The sequence below is a fragment of the Chrysemys picta genome, chromosome 3, assembly GCF_011386835.1.
Source record: "Chrysemys picta bellii isolate R12L10 chromosome 3, ASM1138683v2, whole genome shotgun sequence".
NCBI lineage: Eukaryota > Metazoa > Chordata > Testudines > Emydidae > Chrysemys > Chrysemys picta.
In genome coordinates, this window is record NC_088793.1 from 122,980,997 (window position 1) to 122,998,793 (window position 17,797).

Below are 17,797 nucleotides of genomic sequence, written 5' to 3' on the forward strand. Positions count from 1 at the left end.
TGTGCTGCAGCTGTTGTAGTATTTTCAGTGCAAGTGTAGGTAGACCTACCTTTAGTGACTTAACCAAGGTCACAGAGGACATCTGTGGCAAAACTAGAACTGAAATGATCTCCTGTATCCCACAACTCTGCCTTAGGGACAGAACCACCCTCCTATTTGTGACATTACTCTTAAAACAGCCATAGTAAAATCATAACAAAAGGTGTACTATGTGCCTATTTCCCGTAGTAAACCTTCACAAAATGATAGTACAATGCTTCTTGTCTCTAGGTTGATACTTTTAATACTTTGTGAAAATCAAGAAGACAAATTAAAGAAGGGCAAGAAAAGTTAACTGGTTCAGAGATTAACTTTTAAAAAGCTCTAAAATTAGATCATCTAATTAGGACTCAGTTTCTGAGCATCAACATTTGGCAGAATTACATTTATGCAAACAAATTCAGTTGACATAGTTTAGAAAGACTGAATGATCTCTCACAGAAGAACTATGCTTAAATTTGAGGTTTATGTAAGCTTCCTGCCTAAGTTTACTCCCTGGTGTCCAACAGTTATTTAAAATCAAGAAAAATCAAAATGCTCCTATTCACAGAAAAATACTGACAAAACAACAACAACCACCAGAATTGGTTATCATTAAAGTAACAAGACTGCAAGGTGATAAATTACTGTATCTTGATTTAAGATCTACATATTCCTTAATTGGAAACTTTAGGCCCAAACTACTGTGTGCTGTATTTTTTTTTTTTTTACATTTCATCTGTTTTTTCAACAATGTAATTTTTTTTTAAAACCAAGTTTCAATTGATTTTTTTAACTAGAAGCCCAGAAGAGGGGCCAACGGGAGAAGAAAGCTCTCCAAAGTTAATTTCAGGTTTTTCTTGACTCAATCTCTTTGGGTGAAATATCATAGATTTTGGAGGCTGTTTTACTTCACAATTACCATAGTCTTGAGTATTTGCAGGTAAGGGATTGTCTCTGCAGAGAGTTGGGGGGACGCTTTGTTGGACTCTTTACCATATGACATCACAGCTCCAAAATGGGCAGTTGGATACTGTAGTGGTGGGCACATTAGAAAAAAACAAGAATAGAAGGGATTTCCATTGGCTGGGTTCCTCGGCAGCTGCTCAATAGCAGCCATGAGGGTTGGGGGTGGGAGACTCAGTGGGAAGTCGTACAAGTCTGACCGTTTATTCTGCTCTTACACTGTGGAAATCACTAGACTCTTTGTGGGTTGTGTAGAGTGGTATGTCCCCAACTCCATTCCTGAACTCACTGGAGCTCCATCTTGGCATCACATATGTATCAACTGAAAAAGGGATAGCTTTGGCACTGAAAAAGGGATAGCTGTGCATTAATTCATAAGGAACAATCTTAGCCCAAGCATTATACAAATTATGAAAAATCTTTGAGATTTTTTAAGGAGTATCTGATTTATTTAAGATAAAACGTGCCAATATTTAAAATTAGATTGAAAGAACAGGCTATTAATTTTAATGTTAGTTGTCAAGGATGAATATAGGCAGAAATGATCTACAAACTTGTGTGTTGTATAATTTTTACAGCCTTAACTACATTTGGCTTCTGAGTATGACCAAGATTCCTTGGTCCCATGGAAACCACTTCCTTTGATTCTTCAAGTTCTTCATTTGGCAAGCAACAAAGGGCAAGGCTGTGCTGTAAACTTTACTCACTTGAGTAATCTTGCATAGCACTGTGATTTGGCTCTTTATATTTAAGTCTGTCTCACTGACAATCTTACTCTGCATAAGTAAGGATTTAGAATTTGGTCCTAAATTCTCAGTTCACTGCAGAACTTTTGATTCAGGAAGGTGAAAAACTTGTTCCTAGCATTGTGTGCTTTTGAAGGAAGGTTGAACAAGCACAGAAAGCGATCACTGGGGCAAATTTGTGGCCCTGGCTGCAAAATTCACTGAAATTGTTATTTTAAGAATCTTGATTTGTTTGTTCTGCTGCATTTGAGCATTTTCTTCTTTTGGAGGCAGAGATGGTGCTAACAGGTTTGGAATCTGTGGCTACAGGTGGTTCCCACAGGAAGTGAAAGCACAGCTTATGCACTGTATTTGTGTTTCAAACTCTGTATTAGTAGTGTAAGCCAGCTAAACCAAACTTCTCACTAACACCTGAAATCTGTTGGCCCAGACAAGAGTTTCCAGGTCCTCAGAATTGACCCTTCTTTCCGACAAACTGGTGAGACTACAAAGAAGGCACTACAGAGAAGAAGGCTGGTCTTGTTGTTGAGGCCCTGGGCTGGGATGCAGTAGAATGAGGGTTCAATTTCTGACTCAGCCAATGACTTCCTGTGTTACCATGTTCTGTGCCACTGTTCCCCAACTGGGAACAATATTTTTTTTCTCCCACCCTTTGTCTATTTAGATTATCATTACATCAGAAGGGACTTTCTCCTACTATGGGGATCTGGATTTTAGTTGTGGTCGCTGGGTGCTCCTGAAATACAAATCAAAAATAATAGCATTAGGGGTGGAAACACTGTCCTTTCCTTCCTCCCTGTGGGTTGCCTAACTTGGTGCTTCTGTGGCTGCAACTAACTGGCTCCTTTTCTGCTTCTGCCATTTTCTGGTAGCTGCTCTTCTGATTAAGGCTTTTTTCCTGGTTTCTCACATTCCACAAGGCTGCTCCCTAGCTTGGGCCTATTTTTGGTCACCTTCCCCACCTAAGGCAGCTATTTTCACTGACCAGGAACCTCCCTCATGCCCTTACAAGTTTCTTCTGGGTCCAGTTCAGTCCCTGCTGCCCCAATATAGGGACTCCCTCTATGCCTCATCACTCCTGTTCATCTACTTCCTGGTGGCATATGCTGCCCCCTTTTGAAGGGACTTTCTTTTACTGTCTCTGGCACTGTCCTCCTATTCATTTCCCCCCCATGTTCTGGACTTTCCTCTTCTTTCTTCTTCCATAGCTCATCTGCCCCACAATTTGTTCCTGCTCCTGTTACAGCCTCCCACCAGCCTGTCCTTATGCCACAGTCCTTTTTTAAACCTATATGAGGATAAAAATAATCCACAAGAAAGCACAGGAAAAGGAGGGACAAATTGTTATGTAGGAGGGGGCAAATATTTGCTTCCCAGGGATCCCCAGAGTAGTTGGAGCACTGACAGTAGGACTAGTGGTCAATGCCATTGCAGCCAGGCCAGGAACTAGGGACAAGAGATTAAAGCCAGCATCAAGAGCAGGGTTGGAATAAAGCAAGAGTAGAGCTGGGAGGTACACAGGAGCAAGAGCAAGGCTGGAACAGAACTGGGAATATGTTTGGAGTCAAAACACCATGGGAGCAGGCAACAGTCTGTGGAGTCTATTATCACTATCAGTGAGAGGAGAGTTTCAAGCCATGAAGTAACACTGGGCAGGCTGAGCTGCTGTTTCTCCTGTAAGGCTCATATACCTGCCCTAAGAGTCACCAGGCCAGCTCCTGGCTCCTGGATTGGCTGGAGTTGAGCACAGGATTGACTCATCACTGCATGGGGATTAGGCAGGCTCTTGCTCAAGGATGACTCATTCCCTCATTCACACTTGCCCTCTTTGGAAGTAACAAACAATCTTTTGAAAATCAATGACCAGTTGGCAGGATGAATTGCTGGCAACCAAACTAGGAAAGTTACTTCTGCTCCCCCATTCTGAAATCTGAAAACTCTTCAGATGTACCCAGTGAAGTTCTCTTGATATGGGGTAAAAAATTGTAAAGTGCCTAACTCCTATTTTTACAAGTGACGTTGGCACTTCAATAGGTTTTGAAAAATTAACCCATTGTCACTATTGGCAATATATCTTTTATACAGCCAAAAAAGGGATTTTTACCCATAGGATGAAAGAGCAGAATAGGCGTTTTAAGGTAATTTTATTTCTCAATACTGAATTCAGATCTGGCTATATAGAACTTCTCTACCTTGGGACCTATTGAGCTGAATTTTTGCTTATCACAACCCTTAGGTACCATAGGCAAAGTCACTGAAAATAGTAATGCCAATATTTGGAGCTGACATAAATGATAGCTGTAGAATAAATGAAAGGTAGATGGCTTTATCGGATCCAATTACATATGAACTTGAACATCCTGAAAATAAACTACAATAAAACAGGAACATATTTATTAGGGTAACTTTTTATGAAATCCAGATAGACATATTATAAATATGAATAACAGAGCCTAGACATTGAAATTCTATTGCACTTTAAGAGCTATGAGTTAACATTCTGGCATGGATTGAATGAGTTTTTAAATGATAATACAAAAGCATTTTTAAAATCTCATGTCCTGGTGCATGATTATGAAAGGATACTGTAGAATTACTGTCCCACTTTTATGAGCAGGGCCTTGTCTGCAACAGCTATGTGTGCACCCGAGAACAAAAAAGGGAAGGGGGAGGATAGATATGATTAAAGGTTGAGAAGATGACTCTTCTGGACAACGTGATATTGAAGCAGTTAATATGTCCATGTTTCAGTTCTAGTTTTTTAATACAATATATTCTTCCTTCTATAAAAAGAACCATAAAGGTTTCTTAATTTATAGTTTTGCATTATTCATATTTAAAGGAGGTTTACATTCAACTACATATAGCTAAAGTCTTATTTTAAGTATATTGTAGGCTTTTATTTTTATTTTTTTTTAATGTAGGTTTAGTTTCCAAAAAGACATAACCATACCAAACAAGGAAGGGAAGGGATAGCTCAGTGGTTTGAGTATTGGCCTGCTAAACCCAGGGTTGTGAGTTCAATCCTTGAGGGGCCACTTGGGGATCTGGGGCAAAATCAGTACTTGGTCTTGCTAGTGAAGGCAGGGGGCTGGACTCAATGACTTTTCAAGGTCCCTTCCAGTTCTAGGAGATGGGATATCTCCATTTAAAAAAAAAAAAAAAAAAGGAGTGGAAATGAAATGAAATAAAATTTTAACTGGCATAAATAATTAAAAACAATATTACAATTGTATTTCATTTCATGATATATAAAAATTTATTTCATTTCGTTATATATATAATATGCAAGCTAAATGAAGGCACCTGTACAGTGTTGCATAAGAAAAAAATCTGGGTCATATTTTTGCTGTTGGTGTTAAGACAAACTGTGTGTGTACAATACTTTAAGCTTAATCTTTACTTCATTATTGAACACACAAAACTAGCTAACGCTTTTTAGAAAAGCTTTCATTTTTCAATTAACATGTTTTAGTTCAAATCTGTTCTGAGTTGAAACAAGAGTTACATTTGCAGCTGAGGAAAGCAAAGATGAAACTTTGTTCTCTCTTTTGTGTTCAGCTGTACAATTTATTTTTCTCCTGGCAACAGATTTTAAATCTCTTTGCCTTTTTTTTTTTCCATGGGAACTGTTTGGTAAGTGCCGACATTAGAGCTGACAAAGCTTTGTGTGTTTTTTTTCCCCTTTGCCTGGTTTCTGTGTCTGTGTGTGCAGGCATGCATTCATTAACGTAATTCCTCAACATTCAACAAGAGTGCATCATAAACCAGAAGAAAAAAAGCCTCATAAATATTTAGATCCTCCCGTCTACCTTCCAAACTAAAGTGAAAAAGAGTATTTAGTAAGGACTTGGTCTAAGTTAATCTGCATGTGAATTGAAAGGGGGTACAAAAGGATGAAAAGGTAGTGGAAACTAGCATACAAACCCCATGGTCTCCAGGGGGTCATTCATCTTGTTCTTGTCAATACAATCTCAGTCTCACTGCTTGGCTGTTTTCTGCGCATGACCAAACAGACCAGCTTTGCAAAGGCTGCAAAAGGATGCGCATGTTTTGTTCCATCATGTAATTTTTCTGGAGGAGAAGCAAAATGCCTCATATTTTGGGAGTAGCTGGCTTCTCTAATGGCATACCTGCTTGTTTGCTCCCTCTCCATGTGCATCAGATGTCTGAATTTAGTAATTGACATAAATAGACAAACAGGATGTATGTAAACAATTTTTGGATGATAGTTAATGATGGAAAAGACTTAGGATCAAGGTCTATCCCCTTCCCATAGAGAATACAGAAAAATCTTACATTTTACTGTTGTTTGACACACAGCTGAAAAATTGTACATGATGGGTCTAATTCTACTGTAACACCAAATCAGAATTAGTGTCTCCGTATATGTATAAATATTAAGCCTGTTACATCTAACATATGCTATTTATATCTTGTGGTAGTATTCACAAGAGGCCCAGTAACCTTCCTGTGAGAAATAAGAAAAATATTTAGTTTCCCTAATAAAAATATTGTGAAAGAATGTGAATATTGCATTTATACAGTGCTTTTGTCCCTGAGATTTCAGTGAATTATTCTAATCACTTCTGTTATAATGCAGTCACTCTTACACCATAAATGTCATTTTATAAATTTGAGGTTTTTACAAATAGAAAGATGCTTATTGTGTAAGTATTTAATTCTACGTCCTTACTTTATGTGCTATTGAGAAATCAAATTAGTGAGGAAGAAGTACAAATTTTGTAAGAACTTGGGAGGTACAGTCACTGTGTTTAGACAATCTTTTTATCCAAAATGATCCGAGGACCTCTGAATTGTGTAAGCTGGTAAAATGGTGAAAATAATGGCTTCACACAAGGCTGAGCTATTGATCAGAAACTACCAGGTCACAGCATCTTTTTTGTTATTATAAGAGCAAGGCCAAAAGACAGCCAAATGGTGAGATCTAATGAAAATTGCTGTCTTTCACCTAATGCGTTCTCCAACCAAAACATAAAAAGGCAAAACAGAAACAAATACCTTAAGTAAAATGGCCCTCCTTGGTCACAATATATTTTACATTTGAAAGTTAGTTGGGTTGCAAATTTGATTAATGTACTATGTTGGTTTCATGCTGACACCCACCCAACTGGAACAGAGAAGATAATTTTTTTCTTAAATTTACTTGATTTCCATAATCCAATCTTTCCCCACTAACATAACCCCTCAGGCCCAGGTCCTCAAAGTTATTTAGGAACCTAACTCCCATTAATTTCAAGGAAAGCTAGGTGCCTAATTACCTTTGAGGATTTGGACCTCAACCTTTTTTTATTTTAACACAGGTCTCTTTAAAGGACTCCATTACTAATAATCTTAAATGCTGTCAATCTGTCTCAGGGATCTCCACCCAATCTGAAATACCATTGGTGGAGTTCCCAGATATCATATCTACAGTCAGAGAGATAATGGGTATATATAAAATCCATAATGGAGCAGGGTAAAAAGGTTTAATACAACCCTCCATGAATGCAAATCAGCTGTGCAACATCTCCAGAAATGCTCCACCTAGAAGAAATGATCAGGAAAGGAACATGAAATAAAAGAGAGGAGTTGGCTTTTTAGGAAGAAGACCCCGTTATTCTTGGAAGAAATTGGCTATCAGAGGTCTAAGAACTAATGCCTGTTTGTCAGAGGGTAGGAAACACAGGGTTTCCTTGAGGTAAGAGAAAGCTTTGAGTATAGTTGTACACCTCTACCTCGATATAACACTGTCCTCGGGAGCCAAAAAATCTTACCGCGTTACAGGTGAAACCACGTTATATCGAACTTGCTTTGATCCGCTGGAGTGTGCAGCCCTGCCCCCACAGAGCGCTGCTTTACCACATTATATCCGAATTCATGTTATATCACGCCGCGTTATATCGGGGTAGAGGTGTATATCCCCAACCTCCTGTATTTTTGGAGGGTAGAAATAGTCTGCAAGCTTGGTGAACGTGAGGGACTCTCCAGGCCTTAGTGAAGGAAAGAAGACTGCCTAGGAATGGCTAGTCAACACCTGACTTGGAGTAGTGAGTTTTTGTTGATTCTTTATAGTGGTATTTTAATTAAAAAGGATTCCCCCCCCCCCCGTGCTTTGCCTGAGGAACGTTTTCTACACAGTTCCTGCTGTGACTTGTTGCGTCTCTGACTGTGTTGTCATAATCAGACTAACGTTAACTTGTGAATAATAAAAACAACAGTAATATGCAACCTGCAAAACTGGATGTTGGATCACAATATTTGGGAAAATGCAAAAATCAACATTCTGCTGCCTATGAAGATAGGGAACAGCCTCTTCCTCAGTTCAGAAAGTGGAGGCAGGAGCTGGAAGACTAAGAATAAAACCTAATATGCTCAGTGTTTTTCAAAAAATGTCAGGTATTAGCAGTACAATAGCCTTTCATACTAGCAAACTTCACATACAAAAGGCTATAGAAGAGAGGCCATAAAACTCTGGTGGATCCAAATATCATATTCTTAATAAATACCATACTAATAGCTCTCTCCCTGAGAAACTTCTAGTGCTAGAGTTCTAACAGTCATCCTTAATTCAGGAGTGATCTTGTAAATTCTATGATATAAAGCTGCTTAGCTTGCCACCTCTGCCAATGAGATTAAGTGGCCTTAACAAATTTTGTCTTTTCAGTGAACTTGTAAACACACTTAAATTATAATACATATACATAAGAACTTTGCACATATATAAAACAAGTCTGAAGCTTTAGATTTGGGTGGTTTTGAGTTGTACAAGCAAAAGAGTCTCTTGAACATATGGGAAGTGTTTGCTTCTCTCTCCTCCTCTTCCCACCCTCACAACTCAAACACAGTTCCACTGATTTGGTTCAAGCTTTCAAAAAACCCTCTAACCTCTGGGTTTAGAGCAAACATGGAAAATTCCAATCTGCAAGGAATTTGTTGAGAAAACATTATGAGAACTGGAGGAAAAAGGAGGGTCAGAATGGAAGTGACATTGGAAATGACAGTCTAGTTTGACCTATAGTGACTGCTACACTAAACAGCAATATATCTAGTATGTGGGGCATACTTCCAGCTTGAAGTCCTGATGATTACACATCTGGCTTTGCTCTTATGGTTAGACAAAAGAACTTCTTGATGGACTTCTAATTTACAGTCCATTTTCCCCATTACATATACTTAAGGCGAATTCACAGCTCTAAAACAACTATTATGCTTGCGAAAAACAAGACAACGTGATAGCATTTTAATCAATGGGACTACACCATGCACATTAACTAAGTTTATCTTTGTTTTTTTTTCTTATAGCACAAATGGTATGTAGGCACTTAGACAGTCTGATCCTGAAAAACTTTATTCAAATGAGCAGTTCCTTTAAATTCAGGAGATATCCCTTTTTTTTTTGGTAACAATTCTGCCAACCAACTCACTGTTCATAACTGTTTTGAAAGCAAAATTTTAAAAGTGAGGTGTTTTTGTCAGAATCTCAGAAATAAACATGAAGTCAGACATATAGCAGGTATTGTTTTAATTTTTTTTTTAAATTTACAAATATAAGAACATAAGAATGGCCATCTAGCCCACTAGCCAGACTTCCAACAATGGCCAGTGCCATAGGCTTCAGAGGGAAAGAACAGAACTGGACAATTGAGTGATCCATCCTGTCGTCCAGTCCCAGAGTCTGGCAGCCGGAGACTTAGGGACACGCAGAGCATGGAGATGCATCCCAGGCCATCGCATAAAACAGAGGAAAATTCGAAGATATCAAAAGGCCTTAATGCTACTCCAAACTACACCAAGTTCATGCTTGTGAGTACCATCTCATTGGTGCACAGACACATCTGTAGTGTTATAGCTCCCAATATATATATATACTACAGTTTCCAATCACAATCCAATTGTCTTAGATAGGAACATGTGTCTTGCATACTTCCCCTGCCACTAAACCACTTTATTTTAAACTGATGAGTAGCAAACCATTAGCTAAACAGGGTCACATGATTTTGTATCAAGTAATTGGATTGTTTTGTAATCCAAGTGATCTGGCTTTCTTCTGAGCCACGGCAGCTGCCACTTTTTGGCTTTGAGCCCAAGATCCTGTTTACTGACTGCAGTGATCCCTGCTTAGATGTCCAGTGATAGCCAAACAAGTATCTCAGGCTGAATCTGAGTGCAGAAGTGCCAATACAAGTGGCACATGCTTTGAAATGCTTCTTGAACTGTCAGAAAAGATCCTATGGGATGTATAAGTCTAAGTAATAATTCTTTGCACTTGTATAGTGCCTTTCATTTAACATCTTAAAGTACTTTAGTAAAAAAATGTCTCATGGCCTTTGAAGTCCTGTGGAAACTGGGAAAGGGACCCTACGGGATATGAGAGCTACAAACTATATGACTGCTATATCCCAGTAGATAATTCCCAAGTTCAACTGAAAATCTCTGGGTAGTAGGATGAGGAAGACAAAGAAAAGAATGTCAGATGCTACCAGAACAACCAAGGCCCCATCTTCTTCTCTCATAGAAAAACAGTGAACTTTTCCACTTTCCTGAGACTTCTGAGTGATCAGACACTGTTCCTGCTGCTCTGCTTTAAAGGAAGGATGTGAACTCCTATATTAAGGCAGGACACTAGGCCTCTGAACACATTAGAACATGAAGGTCTGTGGGCAAACTCCAAGCATAAGAACCTCTGTGTGGGGAACCAAAGGCCACAGTGGTGCCTGGCTTCCCCTTAGCTTTGGCAAAATGCTGTTGAGTGTGTGTTCTGCCTTCCACAATTTTTGAGACTCTTCTGACCTATATTGTTTCTGCCTTTCCTTGCCTCCTATGGCAGAGGGGACATCTGGGATTATGAGGGGTAAGGGATGCCAAGCAAGTGAGTGAACAGTTACTCTTTCCTCCTCAATCTTTTGTAAAGTATTCAGTAAAACATTCTGTATTTACTGAACTTGGGAATTTATAGAGAACTATTCTTTGAAAAGGAACAAGACCTTTAGATGGCTGAAAAACTTAACCATATTCTGTCACTTTTTCAGACTGACAGGCAATAGTTTATTACCAAACCACATCATCAAAAATGATACCAGTTCATTACCAAAAAGCTTTAAAAAATGCAGAACCTTACTGTTGGTCTCCCTATGTGGCATTATTTGTCTTTTTAGAATACAAACTTTTTGGAGTCAAGAACTGCCGTGTATTATACAGCATGAAGCACAGACAGCACTTCACAGTCTCTCAGTGCAAGTCAACATATATACATATCTATATATTTCAGATCTTCTAATCAAAGAGAAATTTTAAAATATTGTACCAAAGTTAATATTTACACTTGAAACTCTGCTGTCAGTAGAATGTGAGCCAAGCAGCATATGAATATGTTTAATCAGGCTGGGTAATCTCAATCTATTCTTAAACAGAAAAAGTTAAGGTTGAAAGATGCAGTGTTTAGTATCTTTGTTTATGCCACCCAGTTAGATGTCTCTCATCCAACTCTGACAGCGATGTGGCTCAGTACCTCAGCCACATGTCTAGCTGACATTGGAACATGAATGAGAGAGAGCTGGCTGAAGCAGAACTCCGACAACAGAAGGGTGGTGATGACAGGCTCTCGGAAGCAGCTGGAAAAGACAGTGGAGGTAATATCAACCCCTCTGACTGAAAGAGTGATCTAGCATTGGTTATCAGAGTTTGCAGCTGGGGAGTGGTATTAAACACCACCCCTCGCAGCTGCTGTCAATGATCCCATTACAGCAGTAACCAAGTTGGGTTTTTATGATCTGTGCCAAGCCTTTTCTTTCAGATATAGATATTGCCAGTGTTATTTATGTCTGTTACCTCAAAATTAAACTATTGCAATATGCTCTATGGGGGCTATACTTTTAAAACCATTTGTAGACAAGCTTATGCAAAATGTGGTAGCTTGCTTGCTGAGCGCACAAGACATCAATGCTTCAGGATGGGGCCTGGATGCCTACTGATGTCCATGTAGAGGTTAAGGTGCTGGTTATGGCCTACAAAGCCCTAAATGGCCTGAGACCTACCTAAGAGATTATCCCTGTGACAGACTGCCACAGATGTAGTCAGAAACACTCAAGTCAGATATGGGGTTCTCAATCTTTTTCTTTTTGAGGCCCCCCCGCCCCCCAACATGTTATAAAAACTCCTCAGCCCACCTTTGCCACAACTGTTTTTCTGCATATCCAGATTAAAAGCCAGGGGCAGCATTAAAGGGTAGCAAGCAGGGCAAATGGTCCAGGGTCTGAAACCACAGGCAGCTCCGCAAAGCTAAGTTGCTCAGGCTTGGGCTTCAACCCTGGGCAGGGGCTTCAGCTTTCTGCCCTGGGGCCAGTGAGTTGAACGCCGACCCTGCTCTCTGGTTTATTTTGGCAGACCCCCTGAAACCTGCTCAGGGCTCCCCAGGGGGCCCTGGACCCCTGGCTGAGAACCACTGAGTTAGATCAGGGTCGGCAACCTTTCAGAAGTGGTGTGCCAAGTCTTCATTTATTCACTTTAATTTAAGGTTTCGCGTGCCGGTAATACCTTTTAACGTTTTTTAGAAGGTCTCTCTCTATAAGTCTATATATAATATAACTAAACTACTGTTATATGTAAAGTAAATAAGGTTTTCAAAATGTTTAAGTAGCTTCATTTAAAATTAAATTAAAATGCTGATCTTAAGCCGCCAGCCTGCTCAGCCCGCTGCCAGCCTGGGATTCCGTTCACCTAAACCAGCAGCGGGCTGAGCGGGGCCTGCGGCCGGAACCCTGGCTGGCAAGGGGCTGAGGCCAGCACCCCAGACCGGCGGCGGGCTGAGCGGGGCCGGCAACCCAGAGCGGCGGCAGGCCGAGCGGCTCAGCCCGCTGCTGGTCTAGGGTTCTGGCTGCCAGCCCCTTGCCAGCTGGGGTCCCAACTGCTGGCCCCACTCAGCCCGCTGCCAACCTGGTGCTCAGGGTGGGGGGGTGCAAGAGTCAGGGCATGGGGTGAGGGGGGGCTGGGTATGTGTGGGGAGTGCAGGAATCAGGGCAGGGGGTGTGGGGAGTGCAGGAATCAGGGCAGGGGGTGTGGGGGGGGCTGGGTATGTGTGGAGGGTGCAGGAGTCAGGGCAGAGGGCTGGGGGCGTGTGAGGGGGTGTAGGAGTCAGGGCATGGGTTGTGAGGGGGCTGGGTATGTGTGGAGGGTGCAGGAATCAGGGATGGGGTCGTGGGGGGGATGCAGCGGGGGATGCAGGGGTCAGGGCAAAGGGCTGGGGTGGGTGGGCTGGGATCAGGGGGGTGCTCTCTGCCCTGAGTGGCTCACGGCAGGGGGCTGGAGGGATACGCCTCGCTCCTACCCCCCTTCTCCAAGGCCCCGCTCCTGCCTCCCTTCCGCGCCTCCTTACCGGTCTGAGCAGCAAGGGCGCTGGGGCTGCTCTTCTCCCCTCCCTCGCAAGGGCCATCAGCAGCAGGGAGGGAGAGGAGGCGGGGCGCCATGCAGCACGTTGGGGGAAGAGACGGGGGAGGGTGAAACTTGGCTGCCGGCGGAGCCTGCTGTACAGCAGCAGCTGGCAGGTGCAAGCTTGCTTCTGCCCCCTGCCCCCGCCAGAGAGAGCGGTAGGTGTGGGGCAGAGAAGAGCGGGCTGGGTCAGGCAGGATTTTTAATGGCACACTGCTGCCTGCCAGGGTCTGGCTCAGCCCGCTGTTGGGGTTCAGCAGCGGGCTGAGCGGGACCCTGGCAGGCAGCAGTGTGCCATTAAAAATCATCTTGCACGCCGTCTTTGGCACGCATGCCATAGGTTGCCGACCCCTAAGTTAGATCATATCCCTTGCCACAATCAAGATGACGGTTTTGGCAGGCTGTTCTGGATGAGGGTCCTAGGACTCTGAAACCTACTGTCATCCACTCTCCCAATCTGAAACTGCCCAAATTTGATGACCATTCAGGTATGTTGCAAAACCCATATATCTGACAGGGTTTTTGGGGAAGGATGAGGGTATGCTCCTGAGTATGATTCTGAGATAGAACGGTTATCTTAATTTGATTATTTAAGGTTGCTGACTGACAGTTATCTTCTATTAATGTTCCTAGGAAATTATTATGAGTTATTGTCACAACACAGCTTTTGTACAGATATGCTCTGTGTAACAGACATTAAAAATAAAGGGCATCTTTGGAGTAATTTGTGCCTAGCTACATTGGTGGTCACAGTAGAAATGCCAACAACTGGCTCATGGAGACTGATCTACCATCTCACACTGGAAATAGTTCCTTCAGATCATAGTTAAGACACAGAGGCAGTATGGAGTTGCTCGCATTACTTCTTCCATGCTTCCCCTATTAGCTCTCCAAAATTGTAAATTTGATACAAGCTTTAAATTCACTAAATTATTAAAGTAAAAAAAGGGGGCTGTCTATTTGCTCACTGATGTCCTTAATAATTGCATTTTTTTTTCAATTTGAGAACATACCCCTAAGAATGACTTAAATATAGGAACACAATGTACACACACCAGATTAAAAAATTAAACCGTGGCACCTAGAAAGGACACAAATGTAGCCTTAAGATTCACTTGTCTGTATGTGACAAACCCTGTTCTGTTACAAATCCCTAAAATGTACTTGGTCAAGATGTGAACTACTCACGTACATTTGAGAAACAGCCAAAAAATTCAAGATCCAGAAGGAAAAAATGAAGCCTGTAACCTTGCTGTTCAACTGGGGTAGTGTTGTTACAGCTTCAACAGCTGTGCTTTAAATGTTGCTGCAAAGGTATTGGAAGAGTAAGAATCTAATTTAAGAAACTAGTTCATAATACTGCTACTCCCTCTTTGGGAACAAAACTAATATTGTATGTGTTTATTATTTTCCAAATATAGAGAAACTAAAAAGCCACTTTTTAGTGGCTGATCTTAACTTTGATCTGAAGTTACCTGATCTTAACTTTGCTCAAAATATTGGTATTCAAACCAAACCCTCACACAGAAATGAGATGAGGTATTCTCTAACTCCAAGATATGTATTTACAATAGGAAGATATAGAAAACACTTTAAAATAGTCATTTTATTTAGTTTTGCTAAACTGACAACTCCGCTTTTCCCTAAACATTCTGTCAATACTAAACAATAACCAATAGTAATCAAGCACTAGTTAGCCCAGGAAGACTGATTCAAAATGTGGTTTTGCTTAGTTTAATTTTGGTTGCATTTTATTTAGCATAACAAATTTAAAATGGTTTATTTTCAAAAGAGCACTGATTTGTGTATATATAGAACTTGAACTACTATCATACTTGAAAAATCAACAACACCTAGCTCTTTGAATGTTTTTCAGTTATAGATATCAAAACACTTTACAACACAGGTGAGGCATGTGGCTGAAGATCAACTGACTTCAATCACATGAACTATAACATCACTTCTAAAGTGACAAATGACTAAATTCCTTTACTTGGTTCATTTTATTAAAAAAAAAAAAGCACCAGGCAGACTATTAACTGTACTAAATATGTTAACATTTCATTAAAAGTTTGATGACTAACAAAATCAAAGCAGAACCAGGAGAGTGAGTGGGGCAGTTTTGGGTGTGTGATACCATTGTTCATAGAGTAACAGGGGCAGCACACACAAATAATGCTCACCTACTTATCTGAAAACACATACAATGTTTTAATTTACTGTGCCAGGGAAAAAAATACTCTTGACACCTGATTCCAATTATTGTTATTATCAACCTGTTTTTTATGAGGCCTGGTCTACAGCTTCCCTTGACCTAATTATGTCAGTGTATACACTACAGCCTTACGCCTGCTGATGTACATTGACATAACAACTCCACCTCCATGAGAGGGCACAGGGCTTACATTGGTGTAGTTAAGGTGACACAGTGTCAGGGTAGAGACTGTGGGTTATTTACATTGGCTGTTTACTGTCATTCTTGTCAATTTCACAGCTCCATGCTGTGAGCCATGAAACTGACAAGAAAGCCACCCAGCTTGGGCTGACACCCCAGGGGGCTGGGTGGAGGCTCTACCTAAAGCTTGGCTGCCCTGGCTCCCAGGCAGCCTGCTGCCGACCTACCTGCACTGAGGCTCTCCATTCCCCACAGGGAGCCGAACAGCTGCCCAGGTGTTGGCCACAGAGCTCCCCACGGGGCGGGCACCCAGAGTTATGGGGGCAGCCAAGTTCCTGGTAGGAACCTGCACGGAGATGAGAGAGCCTGGACTCTCAGCCCCCACACTGGTCCTCTTACTCCAGTGGAAGTGCTCCTGGTGAGGATGTGCACCACTGACAAAAGTTGAGCAGTTGGATACCAACTGCAGTGAATCCTAGAGTATTTGGGTTGGAAGGGACCTTAGTAGATCATCTAGTCCAACCCCCTGCTCAAAGCAGGGCTAAGCCCCAGACAGATTTTTGCCCCAGATCCCTAAATGGCCCCCTCAAGAATTGAACTCATAACCCTGGGTTTAGCAGGCCAATGCTCAAACCACTGAGCTATCCCGGCTGTAAGTCAGCCTAATATGGGGCTATTTAAGTTTGTAGTGCAGACACGCCTAAGTCATTTTACTCCTGCTGAGCAAGTCACAAATGATGCCCTTTGTTTATTGATGATGTTCTCATCACTTAATATTACCATCCTCAAATGAAATGCTCAGGGCGCTCAGTGCTTTGGCGTTCGAGACGCTTCGGCCCTCCAGGGCTGGGCATTGCTGTATAGCTGCCCCCTCCCGCCCCGCTGTTCCTCGCGATTCACGGCTGCCTCTTCAATGAGAAACGCCTCGGCCGGGGCCTTTGGTGCGGCGGGCAGCACACGGCCATGCACCCAGCAGCATCGCGGGGCTGCGCGGCCCAGACATCGCCAGGGCTGATACGCCTAAAGAGCCGTGCGGGCTGCGCCGCTCCAGGCCGCGGGGCGGTAAACTATCCCCCAACCCCCGCCTGTCCCTCCCCTAAGCCGCTGGCACACAGCGCCCGTCACGCTGCTGAGCGCAGGCTACCCAAGCCCGCCGGCTCCGCGCCCCTGGACTACTGGGCGCCGCGGTGTGTGAGTGCAGGGGGGCGGGGTCGCCTGAAGGCCGCTACCACGAGGCGTTTCCCTCTTCCCGTCCGTGGCTATCGGAGGCGGCGGAGCCTCCCATCCACCCCGCACCGCCTCCGGCGGCGGCGTTTCCGTCTCCCTCATCGCTGCCGCTGTAAACGTTGGCCGTTACTCCTCGCGCACCGCGTATCCTTCCCCCCACCCCATGACGCGCCCTGCGTCCCCTCCACAGGAGGCGGCGCCAAGGCGACACCACCCTCGAAACGGAGTGTGAAGATCACGGTCGCGCATGCGCAGCGTCGGGGCTTTCCCCCGCAGCACGTGACTCAGCCCCGCCCCCTCGCGGAATGAAGTAACAGGAGTTTGTTGTTTTGAAGAGTTTTTCATGCGTGCCTTTAAGAGGCGAGCCGGGGCCGCGCGCAGGGGGAATAGCGCGAGCCTCTCCGCGTGCGCCGCACGTAGCTCTTCACGTGTGTGTAGAGAGGGGAAGAGAGGCACGGAGCGGCCTCCTGGCTCCGCCTCTCCTTATTCCCGTCAGCGCTTCCCTGGGGAGCTGCGCCCCCCGCCCCACTAAGTCCCGAGAGTGCGAGTGAGGCGCGGGTTGGCTCCGCCAAGTGGCGCCGCCGCTGTTCCCTGACTAACGGCCGCCCCGCCCCTGCTCCCTCCCCCCGGCGTGTCCCTTCCCCTCCCCCCGCGTGTCCTGCCCCCTCCCCTGCCGCCGCCGCCGCTGCTACCAGCGCAGCCTGGACTAAGGCGAACTCCGGAGCGAACTGAGGAGAAGTGAGGAGGCGGCGGCGGGGCTGAGACTCACCAGCCACAGGCAGCGGGAGGGAGGTGGTGAGGACACCGGGCGCAGCGCGGCGGCAGAGACACCAGCAGCGGCCGGGAGAAAACAACCGGCGGCGGCGGCAGCTCCTCGGGAAGCAACAGCAGCAGCAGCGGCTGCCCGGCCCCCTCCCCCGCCGCGGAGAGCAGGCAGGGGCAGTGCCGCGGAGAGGCGCTGGGCTTAGCGTGTGCGCGCGGGAGGAGGGGGGACCTGGAGGACTGCGCCGGCCGGCCG

At 43.8% G+C, this 17,797-nt stretch overlaps 1 long non-coding RNA gene across 2 annotated transcripts; it reads right to left on the reverse strand.

The window, feature by feature from the left end:
- Nucleotides 1–265: 265 nt before the first annotated feature.
- LOC101941910 (uncharacterized) lies at nucleotides 266–16,942 on the reverse strand. Of its 2 annotated transcripts, none has more exons than XR_010600143.1 (2): nucleotides 16,333–16,942; nucleotides 266–2,466 (listed from the first exon to the last, which is right to left on the reverse strand). It is a non-coding gene; the product is annotated as an uncharacterized LOC101941910 (long non-coding RNA). The 2 variants fall into 2 exon arrangements; XR_010600144.1 differs by lacking the exon at nucleotides 16,333–16,942 and adding an exon at nucleotides 5,658–5,899.
- Between the last annotated feature and the right edge of the window lie 855 nt (nucleotides 16,943–17,797).